The 12,666-nt window shown below is 48.4% G+C and overlaps 1 protein-coding gene across 11 annotated transcripts in view; it reads right to left on the reverse strand.

Annotated features, from left to right (window-relative positions):
* dip2a (disco-interacting protein 2 homolog A) overlaps positions 1-12,666 on the reverse strand; it is a 69,465-nt gene that overhangs the window by 38,315 nt on the left and 18,484 nt on the right. Inside the window, exon 1 of one of the 11 annotated variants that reach the window (XM_028990538.1) lies at positions 116-195. The exons of the other annotated variants lie outside the window; for them this stretch is intronic. The gene's annotated coding sequence lies outside the window, so the exon portion shown is untranslated. Of the gene's footprint in view, positions 1-115; positions 196-12,666 lie in introns of those variants that run through there. 11 annotated transcript variants of the gene reach the window in all.

The raw sequence follows: 12,666 nt of genomic DNA on the forward strand, positions 1-12,666 counted from the left end.
CGAATGCGCATGCAAACAGCGTACATCTGCAAAAATAAGATAAGTAACACTGTGTAGAGTCACTGTGCAGAAGACACACACACGCACACACACACACACACACACTCAAGGTTACCTCAGCATCTTCCTTCCTTGTCAGTTCAGAACTCCAGTAGAAAGAGAAATGAGAGCAGGAGCGGGTGCGAGTTCGGTTCAGGGAGCCGGGAGACCAATCAATGGCCTTCTCTCTCTCTCTCTCTCTCACACACACACACACACACACACACACACACTCACATGCATGCATGCAGGGTTTCAGCTCCAGCTAAAGCCACAGCAGGTCGCCTCAGCAGCAGGGCGGTCGGTCAGACGGCGTTTCAGGCCGGCCGCAGACGGAGAGCAGCGCGCCATGTGCGCATGCCGGAGCCGGAGGGGCGGGGTTAATGAGGGGGTAGAGCGGAGGTCCACGGCGAGGGCCAGCGCCGAGCGCCACCGGCTGCCAGGACGAGCCGCGGTGAAGGCCGGGCCCTGACTGGAGGCGCTCTTTGTTCTTTTTCGGAGAGAGTCAGTCCACCAGCCGCCTCCCTCCAACACACACACACACACACACACACACACACAACCTTCTCTAAACAGACTCCCCCTCCCACCCTCTCTCTCTCTCTCTCTCTCTGCTCCTCCCTACACCCCAACCAGGTCTCCACACAAAGACAAGACGGGCTGAGGGATTAGTGTGTCAAAGCAGAACCTCACCCCCACATACCAAACACACAGACACACGGACGTCCGATGGGGATCATTTCACACACTCGCCCTGAGAAAGCGGCGGAAACTTAACAGCGAGATGGCTATCATGTCCTCCTCCTCCAGCTCCTCCAACCCCGACACACACCGGCACACACACTCTGAACCAAACTACGAGAGGGGAAGAAAATGTACCCCCTTTATTCCACTCAGAGGAAAAGAATTAATGCCACAGTGTAGAAAAAGTAGTGATATAAGAACTTTTTACCGCCTGCTGCAGCATATTCCTTTCTTAGCTCATAGTGTTTTGTGGAAAGTCCAGCAACGGTGATTGGCACAGTACACGTTGGTGTACGCAATAACCATATAAAGTCATATCAGCTATCAATGCACAGTCAAAGCACAAAGCAGGACGCTGCGCAACTAAAGCAAGACAAATGAGATCATTGACAGCTTGAGGGGTCCGTAAAAAAAAAAAATTATCACGGGACTGTACTGAGGGGTCCATGATATGGAGAAAAGGGGGGATCCTTTGTCAGAGGACATACCATCGGCGTCTGGAACCCGCAGAACGTCTGATCCTATCAGCCGAGGTGCGAATTGCACCACCAACTCACGGCTCATGCAGACAGACACACACAGACACACACAACCCCCTCAACGGACCAAACACGTGCACACACACACACACACACACACACACACACACGCGGTGCCGACAGACAGCGTGTCTAATCAGATTAAAGCAGAGAAAGAGCAGGCAGAATCCAGAAAATCGGGCAATATTTCCCCATCGGCACCATTTTCTGAACATTTACAGCATTTACATTTACAGCATTTATCAGACGCCCTTATCCAGAGCGACTGGATAAGAACAGCCAAGCCAATAAAATCTATACACCGTTAAACCTGCAAAACACGTTGCTGAACACGTTAGAACACTGCATTCTCCTTAATATGCCATTTCCATCTGAATACAGTGGCTCGCCATTAAACGACTTCATTATGATAATGTCATTAATGTGCAGTCATTATTACGGAATTGATTGCTCAGGTCCTGTGTAATTAAAACGAGAAGAATAATGATCGGCGCGGCCTACAGGACATTCTCGTCACGGCGTGCGAGTTCTTGTGCCTCAGTGTATCAGTGCACACACACACACACACACACACACACACCACAGGAGGGGTTGGAGGCTAAAGCTGGGGGGGGGGGGGTGGGATACGGGGGCGAGGGGGGTGTGGTCACAATCAGCCACAAGCAATTGGAAATGAATAGCTGCACATCAATTAGGCTAAACGGGGTCTGATGAACAAAGAGCGATGAGGACACAAAGCGGAGCTGTAGACTGAGGCGGGCTGCACTTCCTCTCAGCCCAGGTCAGGTTCCCCGTCAAGCACAAAGACAAAGGGAGCCATTACAGACGTGCCAGATTGGCTAAGTGGTCGATACATTCGGAAAATATCTGTGAAATGTATTTCTAGACCACATTTGCAGTGATGCACCAGGATGGCCAATACTGTAATTCATAGTATACTGTACTGAGGCATGGATGTCATTATACAGCACAAACAGATCATTTCTGGCTTTCTGGGTTGTCTGTTATCATTTGATGAATATTTCTTGGTCACCAACATCTGGACCCTGTACTGGAGCGTCACTTTTAATATATATCGTTTTCGTCATCGTGATACACGGCAAACGCAGCACACGGTGACCCGGGGACACAAAACGTGTGTGCTCATTTTAACCATCACCCTTAGTGAGCAGTGGGCAGCCACGAAAGGCTGCAGCTAGTGGCGACGGAGCTTTCATCAAGGGGACCTCAGTGGCACCTTGGCAGTTCCGGATTCGAACCCGCTACCTTTTGGCTACAAGTCCGCTTCCTTAACCGCTAGGCCACCGCTGCCCCATAACAGAGCAACTTGAGGTGAAAAGACCCATGGAAACATTGCTGTGGACATCTCAGGCTGCCATGGCTGCGAGAAAGTAACTAAACACGAGAACAGCCGTAACCATACGGCATCAGGGAGGGTCTCACCCTGATTTACGTCCCCTCTAAAGACGATCCTGCAAACTGGGAGGATGCGCTTGGAAAGCTGGCACGCGGCGTCTTGATGAGATCTGCTGATGGGGCCTGCGGCGGGGAGAAGGCTGGTTTGGCCTCGAGTATGAAGTGCAGTGGAGAAGCAAGTGAGCACCATCTCACTTTACATTTTGTGACTGAGTTGTCTGCTATTGACGCTGTGTGACAGTAGAGAGATGTTAACTGTTTGTTAATGTGTGTGTGTGTGTACTGGAAAAAAAAAAACTAAGTGAAATTATAAGAAATTACGATGTTACAAAAAAGGACACAGGAAGAAAGCCAAAGTGAAGTGATTGTCATTGTGAAACACTGCAGCACAGCACACGGTGACACAGCGAAATGTGTCCTCTGCTTTTAACCATCACCCTTGGTGAGCAGTGGGCAGCCATGACAGGCGCCTCAGTGGCACCTCAATGGTTCGGGTTTCGAACTGTCAACCTTCTGATTATGGGGCCACTTCCCTACTTGCTAGGCCACCACTGACCCACAGTCGCGTCACTTTTAAAAAATGAACAGCAAATGATAAAGTCTCTAACCATCTCATACAGTGCTTCCCCCGGCACACGTCTCAAACATCATGATTAATAACCCCAAAAGACACACACACACACACACACACGCACGCACACACATACACACACACACACAAACACACACAGAGAGAAGGGCGTGCCTGCAGCTGGGTGCTCTGAACTAGAAGAGACTGTGATTACAGCAGTAAAGGGAAAACGGAAGTAAAGCCGACCACAACACACACACACACCCTAAATACACACACCCATACACACCTCTATATATACCACCTTCCTCACACAACCCAAATCCTCAAACAGCCAGTTTATTTACTTAAAGGTCATGGATGTTAAAGTAGGAAATCAAAAGACAAATATGAAACCAGATATTTGTCTGTCTGGTACCAGACAAATATCGTCTTCCTCTGCATCAGTCAACCCCCTCAATTAACGGCCGCGCCAGACGCCGCTCCCGCACGGATCTCCTGCCGCGGCCCACGGCATCGGAGAACAGAAACGCAGAGCGCAGAGCTGGAGACGGCAGGAATTGCAGTGATCAGCGGCGGCGAGGGCGGAGACCGCGGAAAGCCAATTAGTCTCATAACCGATGCAGTGCAGAACACGATCGATTTTACCATAACGATGTTGCTTAGTGGTTTTCTAGTGCTGGTATAGAAATTCTAGTTGGTAGTGAGTGTGGCGGCCTGATCTGAGTACAGTTTATTTTTGTGCGTGTTGGGTGAATGTGTAAATATCTGCATATGTGTGTATGACGGTGGGAAACCGGAGACCCCGGAGGAAACCCAATCAAACGTGGGGAGGCCGGAACCAGGATTCGATGGCTACCACACCCTGAGTAGGATGAGTGTTAGAGCTCGTAAAAAGGGGAACTGAGCGAAAGATGGACATGCCTGACGCATTGAGAGGAGCGGGTTTATGCATCATACGCATATGGCCCATCTGATGTGTGTAGGTGGGTGTGTTTGTCTTCGCTGATCAGTGAGAGACCGTGTGTGGGTGTGTTTATCATTGCTAATCTGTGTTTAGGGTGTGAATGTGTGTGTGTGTGTGTGTGTGTGTGTTTGTGTGTGAAATATTGCCATTTTTAGACTAGAACTGGTCCGCTGTTCCCACGGTACTTTGCAGCCATTGTGAAAACGTTTTTAATCCAGCATTAGACAGCGGGTTCAGGTGTTTCACTTCCTGTTCAGAGTGTAAAGCAAAGCCTGAACCTCCACTGACCCCCGCCTGAGCGTAATGACTGTTATCAGGTAACTGCAGCGGAGAGAGAGGCAGCTCGGGCGAGAGGAAAACCGCACAGGTGTGCGGCGTAATGTACACACACACACACACACACACACCCCTGCTTCTGTCGGTGACAGGTTAATCCCAGCCCAGGCGCAGGGGATGATGGCCACCAACCTACTCCCGAACAACCATCTGTCCACCAGTCAGTCCCATTTTACACAAACACACACAAACACACAAAAAACACACACACCTCCAGGCTTACGCATAATCGTCTGACCGCCTCTGATGTTCTTGGGTTGATATCAGCCTGTGGCCCCACCCACCCCAAGGCCCAGATGGGCCCGCCCAGTTGCCTGCCAGGCCACCCTCCAGTCTGTCTGAATAAACCCCCCCCCACCTCGCTTCCGTTCCCAAATTCCTGCCATTAATTCCAATTCAACGCCAATATCCACTTCAGCTGCGCCCAGAATTGGCTGGATTTAACTGATCGTATTACTCAAACACTAAGAATGTCAATTAAGGAATCCTACATTTATAAAGAGATAAAGAAACAATTCCCAAAATGTATTGTTTTAATGACAAATAAGGGAAATTTGGGGGCAGGGAAATTCTTGTAGTTAAAATAACGGCAACAATGGACGGACTCGTGTCACACAATAAATATTATACCAGAGATTATTTTCTTTCCTCATTATATCTGACAAACCAAAACAAAGTTAAACAAAAACTAGACGATTCCTCAAAATAAAATAATTCACCTTTAAGACTAAATTACTAAAGCCAAATTAAAATAGAACGCAAAGCTGGACTGCATAAAAATAGATGAAATCTACAAACTATAATGAAGGTCCTTATCTGAGACCCATCAAAAAAGAACTTGGATGAGAAACAAAGATTCATTCATTTTCTTTCCCATGATGCATCTCCTTCCTGCTCATTTTCTCCTACAAACTAATGCCCCCCCTCCTCCTCATTAGCAGATTAGACAGATAACTCGGAGCAACGCGGAGCAAAAGTGCAAACAGCAGCTGGATCCCCGCAGCAGGATCTCTGTCGTCACGGCAACCCCTCCACTTCGCTGAGAGCCCAGTGCGCTGATTGGATTGTCCATCAATAATTCAGCAGCGGCGTCGTGTACTCATTTTGCACGCCGTAAACGCCCGTCTCACGGTGACATCCACACCCCCCACGCCATACTGAACACCAATAATTAGGGGGATTGTGCCCCCCCACACTCACCCCAAGAATGTTATGATGGTGAGTCACATCCTTTTATCCCAGGGAGACGCCCACGCCAATGTCCTCGCCAATGGACTGAATGACAAGTTAAAGGAAAAGTACAAAAAATTTGAATGGCAACAAAGTACAGGCTTCTGCAACGTTGCCACGGAAACAAGGTAACCGCAAGGCGTGTGCCGGAGGTCTGTCGGCGGCACCATGGTTTCTTTTGTTATTGAGTCTGAGTCCTTCTCATGCCTGCTGCGGGATTAGTGAATGGGCAGAGTGAATAAATTACCTTGCTGTATATAGTCATTAAACAGGAGTGTGTGACACACACACACACACACACACACACACACTTACTTTCAACACAATGTCTCAAAAAAGCTCGGCAAACATCATCTGCACAAAACTGCACAGAGGCAGATCTACATTCACCAACAGAGGGCGCCAGTGTAACGGCGCACAGACGGTGCCACGCCTCTCCATTCCCACACTGCTGTACGTTATCACCTCACCGGCCAAACACACACCAGCACTGGCCATTCACAATCACACCTGAATGAAAGAACCAACCACAGCACCCATCCCACCCATCCCCTTCCCAACAGCCCGGCCAGCCAAGCTCCATTCATTCTAGATTTTATCTTTTTTTTTTTTTTTTTTTTTTTCGGTCCCTATTTTAAGGCTTTAAGGCCCCTCGGGGGACCTTCCAGCAGGCTGAAGGTGCTCCCACTTTCAGAGATTTACAGCAGGCCCTTCACTGACCCCGTTCAGATGGATCTGACCGTCTCCGGCTAATCACTCAGCCACCCGTCAATATCGTAACTTGCATCCGTTCTCCTACGGAAAACTGTCATTGTGTGAGAAGACGCGCCAAAAAAAAGCACCGAGACACGTTCCGAGAAAGCAGGTGCAAGCAAGTCAAAAGCCTCCAAGCCTCGGATGGGCTGCCGGAACTGGCAGCTGCTCCTTTACGGAATCCGGGAGCCGAGCTGCACCTGAGGTCGGTGTTTCTATGGCGGCGCTGCGGCCTGCGCCTCGGGCGAGAAGGCGGCATTTGCATGCGTTTCCAGGACACCTTTCCCAACATGCAATTCTGATCGCACATGATCAAAAACAAGCAGGCGGAATGGGTGAAGGTCATGAATCGCGAAAGGTCAGAGAGAAAGTCAGAAGAAAAGAGGCGAAAAGAACTGATCACTTCCTTTAATCCTCGAACAGCAGATGTTCAAGGCCATGGATTCTATACTAAATGACAAATCGTTAATAATAAGGAAGTAAAGGAACGTGCAAGACATGGAAAGAGGCCCTACTGCATGCTGCTCTGTTTCACTGCAGCCCGAGACGTTCTCCATTTTCTCAGGGGGCGCAAGGGGAGGCGGAGCAAGAAAGGTCACCTCCACCTGACAACCTGCAGCCAGCGCCGCTCAAGTCACACGGAATATAAAACCGCCACCGGCTCTCGCGGTTCTCGACACACTGGATCCCGTTTAGGATCTCTCTCTCCCGAGGTCTCCTGAAAGAACGCCATTCCTCCCATGGGTGAGGAAAGAGAGGAGCGGGGCTGGGGGGGGGTGGGGTGCTGGTCTTCAGGAGGCCGCGAGAACCTCCTGAACCTCTCCGACTGGGCTGGTGATTTAAAGACGGACCTCCAGCGTCCTAAGGTCTTCAACTAGTCTTTCTTCTTTCTCCTTACTTCCTATTCTGTCCAGGGTAAAACTGCCCAGGAGAGCGTTGTCATGACAACGGCTGCCCCTCCCCCTTGGCGCACCATGCGGGGGCCGTCCGGGAGAGACGGCATCATGATGGATTGATGGAACACATCAAATCAGGGATAAAGGAAAGAGTCAATAAATCACAGGGCAGATGCAGACACGCCCTCCGGCAGACGGTTCGTATCAATCGTCTCAAGGCCACAAAATATAAAAGAAAACTCCATTATTACTCATGATATACAATATGGCTACATCGACTTGGCCAAATGCAAATCTTCTTGCCTACTTGGATGATAATTATCGTTGGTTTCATGAACTGGACATCATGACATCCCAACTGTGATCACTTTAATCACTAAAACGGTGATGCTCAGCAGAGACAGAGAGAGGAAAGAGGTAGAAAGGAGATGGAAAGAGGGAGTAATGGGAAAAGGCGAGTGTGGAATCCGGAGCGCCGGGACGCGGGGAGAGATTGGGCTTTATCTCCGCTTCACACTCCACAGGTCCCTTAGTTGCCAGGCATTTCCTGCCACATTGTGCGGGAATGTTGGCGGCCGCCACAGGAAGTGGGTTCTTTTGTTTCCTATCTCCTTCCTGCCGGCAGCGCTGCAGAACTCTGAGGGGAAGTGGAAAAGAGCGAAGCGGTCCTGGCTGTGTGTCGGAGGGGACGGGGACTCTCCAAGAACACGGAGGGTCCCGGGGACAAGGTTGAAGCTTTCAGCAAAAAAATTAATAAACTCGTCGTGGCAACACAAACTCAAGCTCAAATATCTAATAGTTATTTAATACTGAATATTGTTAAATTAAAACAGACTTTATCCATTGGTCACATTTTTGAAGCAGAAAAAAAAAAGTTATAACTTAGTTCAAAATATTTAATGTATGAATCAATTTGTGATTTCATTTTATGTGTAACAAACAAAGCGTTTGTGAAAGTTGACCCATTTTGAAATTATGGAGAAAAACAACCACGGGGTTGTGTCCAAAAGTTTCCAGAAAGTTCCTGAAAAAGTCTGCTGGACACGTGGCCTGACCTGTGACCCCGCTGTCCCCAGTGTGGAGGGGAAGCAGGAAGTGGGGTTTAGCGTATCAGACTCGTTGGACGGGTGCAGCAGCACCTTTGTTCTCAGTCATGCAGGAAGAGCTGCGGGTGTCGGAGTGTGTGTGTGTGTGTGTGTGTGTGTGTATACACACGGCACCATCCCTCTATAACCAGTTCCTCTGGCTGGACCAGTATGAGTGGGAGCAGTGTGTGTGTGTATGTGTGTGTGTGTATAGGGCCGTGGGATCGAATGCTCCATGTAGAGCAGGAGGAGGTGTAACTACATCAGAAGGAACATTCCCTCCGTTCCACCCCAGACCCTCTGCCACAGGTCCAGCCTCAGCCTCCGGTACCGGTGACACAATGCTGCGTGTGAGGGACGGGGAGTGAAAATCTGCCCCACTGTGGTTTGACTAGGTGCTCAGGTCACATGGCCAGCTTCACCCCACATACCACAGCAGTAAAAGGAAGTGTGTGAAGCTGTGTGTGTGTGTGTGTGTTGGGTGAACGGGGTCGCGGGTCGTGTGGAGTACAGCTCAGCCGGACGGCCCGCCCCGGCCCTGCTGAAAGCTTAATGGTGTGTGATAATCGCAGCCACCGATCTCAGAGAGCCACGGGAGGTGGACGCCGCGGCACATCAGCCCATATCAGCCACGTTGAAGCCGAAGGGGAAAGCAGATCGGAGGCAGGTACAGGCAGGCACAAAGAGGAACGCTTCCCGTACTCAGCCTTCCATTGTACTCCACACCGGAAAAGGAAAATCAGGAAAACTGGGACTTCCAAATCGGAATTTCACGCAGATGTTATGGATGGGTGTATGGAACTTTCCATATTGGTAAATCATACTAATAGGAACAAATCCATTTCAAAATATCAAGCAAGAATTAGAAACCAACCTAATGGCAACACTGGATGGACGGGCAGATGGATGGATGGAATGCTTCCATTTCTACAGAAAGCCATGTTGGTAACTTACTGGTAAATGGTAGTAGGACCATATCGGAATTAGGTGTTGGAATTTCAGGTTGTGTCATTGTTTCACAGCCGACCAGAGGTTTACCAGTATGAGTGAGCAGTCAACAGGGGGTAGAAAACATCAGACGACTGACCGTATGAATCGTCGCTCCTCATTTCTTACGCATTTTTGGAGGACCGTGAACTGAGTCTATAAGTCTCACTTCATTTATTTGTGCATTTGGAAGGAAAAAAGAATCACATCCAACATCATTTCTGTTAACGTGGTATCGATATGTTGGCGCCCCGTGGGTCCAAGATAATGTGGAAAACAAACAGCGCCGTTCCAGCTACACCTCTCGAGTGGCTCCGCCCACCTCATCAGTCACACGCCGCCGACTGGACTTCAGCAACGGGCTGGTCGGAGATGATGAGTTTCGGTGAGCATCGGTCATCGTGACTCAATGGGAGCAGCAGAACGACTGCGGGGAAGTTATTTGTCCTGGATTTTGAACGGAATATGCAGCAACAAATAGAATAAAATTAAATGAGCAAAAACATAAAATAATACAAATTCAGTTCTGAGATATGTTATTTTTGCTGAATTATTAATGTAATGTGATCACACACACACTGATATACTAAGTGGACAGGATGAAAGTTACATATAATCAAGAAAAACATGATCAGTGATTCTATATCGATACATGCAAGAAACTGTGGGTGACTGACAAGGAGACGAATATCCTGCAGCGCTGATATTGATTATCTGACGCCGCGTTTTACTGCCAACAAACAGAACGGACGGCTTCTGAGGTGTGATCGGGACGTCCTCTGGTCGCTCACTCCCTGCTGTAGGCTTTCTTCACACGCACACACACACACAAGCCAGGTACACACCCAACAACACACACATCTTAAACCAGAAGAAAGGCCATTATTACTGGATTGCCGAGAGATTTTCCCCCGAACAAAACCTGCACCCACGCCGCCGGGACCTCGATGAAAGAACTGAGACGGGCTTTAGTAAATATTGACCAGAGGGGTGTGTGGTGGTCCTTCCTAAACCGCAAACTGTTAACCAAGCAGTTCAGGAACTCCGCTAAAACACCAGGTTAAAAACGACGTTCGCATTCCTATAGTTGGTTATTATACAGAAAAGTTCCAATTGTTCGTCCACATACTTAAACTGGGTGTGGCCTGACTAAGCTTTATAAGAAGAACTTGCTTCACTCATTTGACTTCAGTCTTGATGGGATTTGCGGTACAATTATGAAATTTATGATGCGTTATGGTTAAGCGTGTTGGGCTTGTTCACTAATGGCAAAAAAAAAAAAAAAAAAAAAAACATTTGAGGAAAAACTAATTTTAAACATTCATCAATGCCTTGACACAAGATTTTAATAATGCATGACTGGAGGAAGGATCACTATGTGCTGCCATATTGATTTATCGTCCCATCTGTACTGCAATTTATCTGCACGTTCACTGTAATTTAAAAAAAAATAAAAAATTCAGGCCAAAAAACATTTGAACACATTCTACTGCCAAATTTTATTGAGAACATGAAAGTGGAGGTCAGCAGGGCGTTCAGTTTTTACTGAAGTTCATAATTATGCTTGTGTAGTAGTTAGGTAAGGTCCTTTGGCCTGGTGTTTAGCCTCGAGCCAGGAAAGTGAGCAGCCCCACACACACACACACACACACACACACACTCGAGATCCATGCTAATCCCACTAATCCACACAGCGCACTGGGGGCGAACAAATAAAGAGATAAGTACAAATTTAAACAGGGGCCCTCATCTGGGATTATGAACCACGGAACAAGACGTTTCTCTAATAAACTACATGGACAAGGGGAGCGGTGCCTGGGAATTTAGCGCGTGATTTAACCCTTCGTAGAGCTGTGAAGGCCCGCGCCAGACAGGAACACACACTCGTTCGCTTCCTTTCACAACGGTGCACACACCAGGCGCGAAACACCTGGTACAAACTAAGAGCCTTATCAGGCCTCTTAGTTTGTAAACTCGATATTCTATAGAAATCGAACGAGAATTGCTGGTGTCTTCCTATTGTAAGTCGCTTTGGATAAAAGCGTCTGCTAAATAAAGTAAAGTAAAGTAAAGAAACGTTCCAACACGCCGACACAAATGCAGGAGACTAACCTGCGTTCAAGTCCTCAAATCGAAGAGGGGTGTGGGGAATGTCCACGTGTGACAAGGGCCTTGAGCGAAGCAGCAATAAATGAAAGAGAAAAAAACTATTTTTTGGTACATAAGAGGACCAGACTTCAGGAGGGGCGGAGCTACATCGCCTCCGTTAACAACACAGACTTCACACCATGTGTCCGCTTCATGGTCGACAGACTGAGAGACGGAGAGAATGAGTGTGTGTGGGTGTGTGTGGCTGGTGGGGACGTTAGCGTGAGAGCTGTGACCGCCCCCCCCGCCCTCGACAGGAAGTAGGGAACTTCAGGGGTCGGGGAGCCCCACCCCCACCCAACAGTGCTATCGGTGCCCTCCCACAGACAAAACACACACAGGCACCTGGCCAACTGCTTAACCCTTCCTCTGCACACACACACACACACACACACACACACACACACACACACACACACCCTACACCAAAGCATGCAAAGACAGACACGGCAAACCACAACACACTTACAAGGCCAGCCATTCACAGCTTAACCCTCACAAAAACACACACACACTCTCACCCACAGCCTTCCAACTTGTGCGAGTGTGGAGTCCAGCATCTTAGCTACAGGGTCGGGCTGGGCGACATGATGATATTAAACCGTGAACGATTCTGTAAGCCACATTATGACCACTGTTACTAAAATAACAATCGTGATTTTACGGTCGTGAACTATTATTTTTAGATATCGCCCAGGAAATAACAGTTTACAGTTTACCAGGGTTTCTGTTGGCTGGGAAGGAAAAGGAAAGCCCCCCTCTCTCTCTCTGCACCTGCTCTACACAGGAAACGCTCCGTGCATGAATATGCTCGACCCATAATAGAAGATCTCACATATTTCACAGTTTAACTGTACACAGTGTACACAGTAGATGAAAAATAAATGGTTTGTTGTGCCTAAAACACTCATGTCTGTACAATATTCATACGTTCCAATACAGAAAGTCTGAATTA

This window comes from Denticeps clupeoides, chromosome 9, assembly GCF_900700375.1.
Source record: "Denticeps clupeoides chromosome 9, fDenClu1.1, whole genome shotgun sequence".
Lineage (NCBI taxonomy): Eukaryota > Metazoa > Chordata > Actinopteri > Clupeiformes > Denticipitidae > Denticeps > Denticeps clupeoides.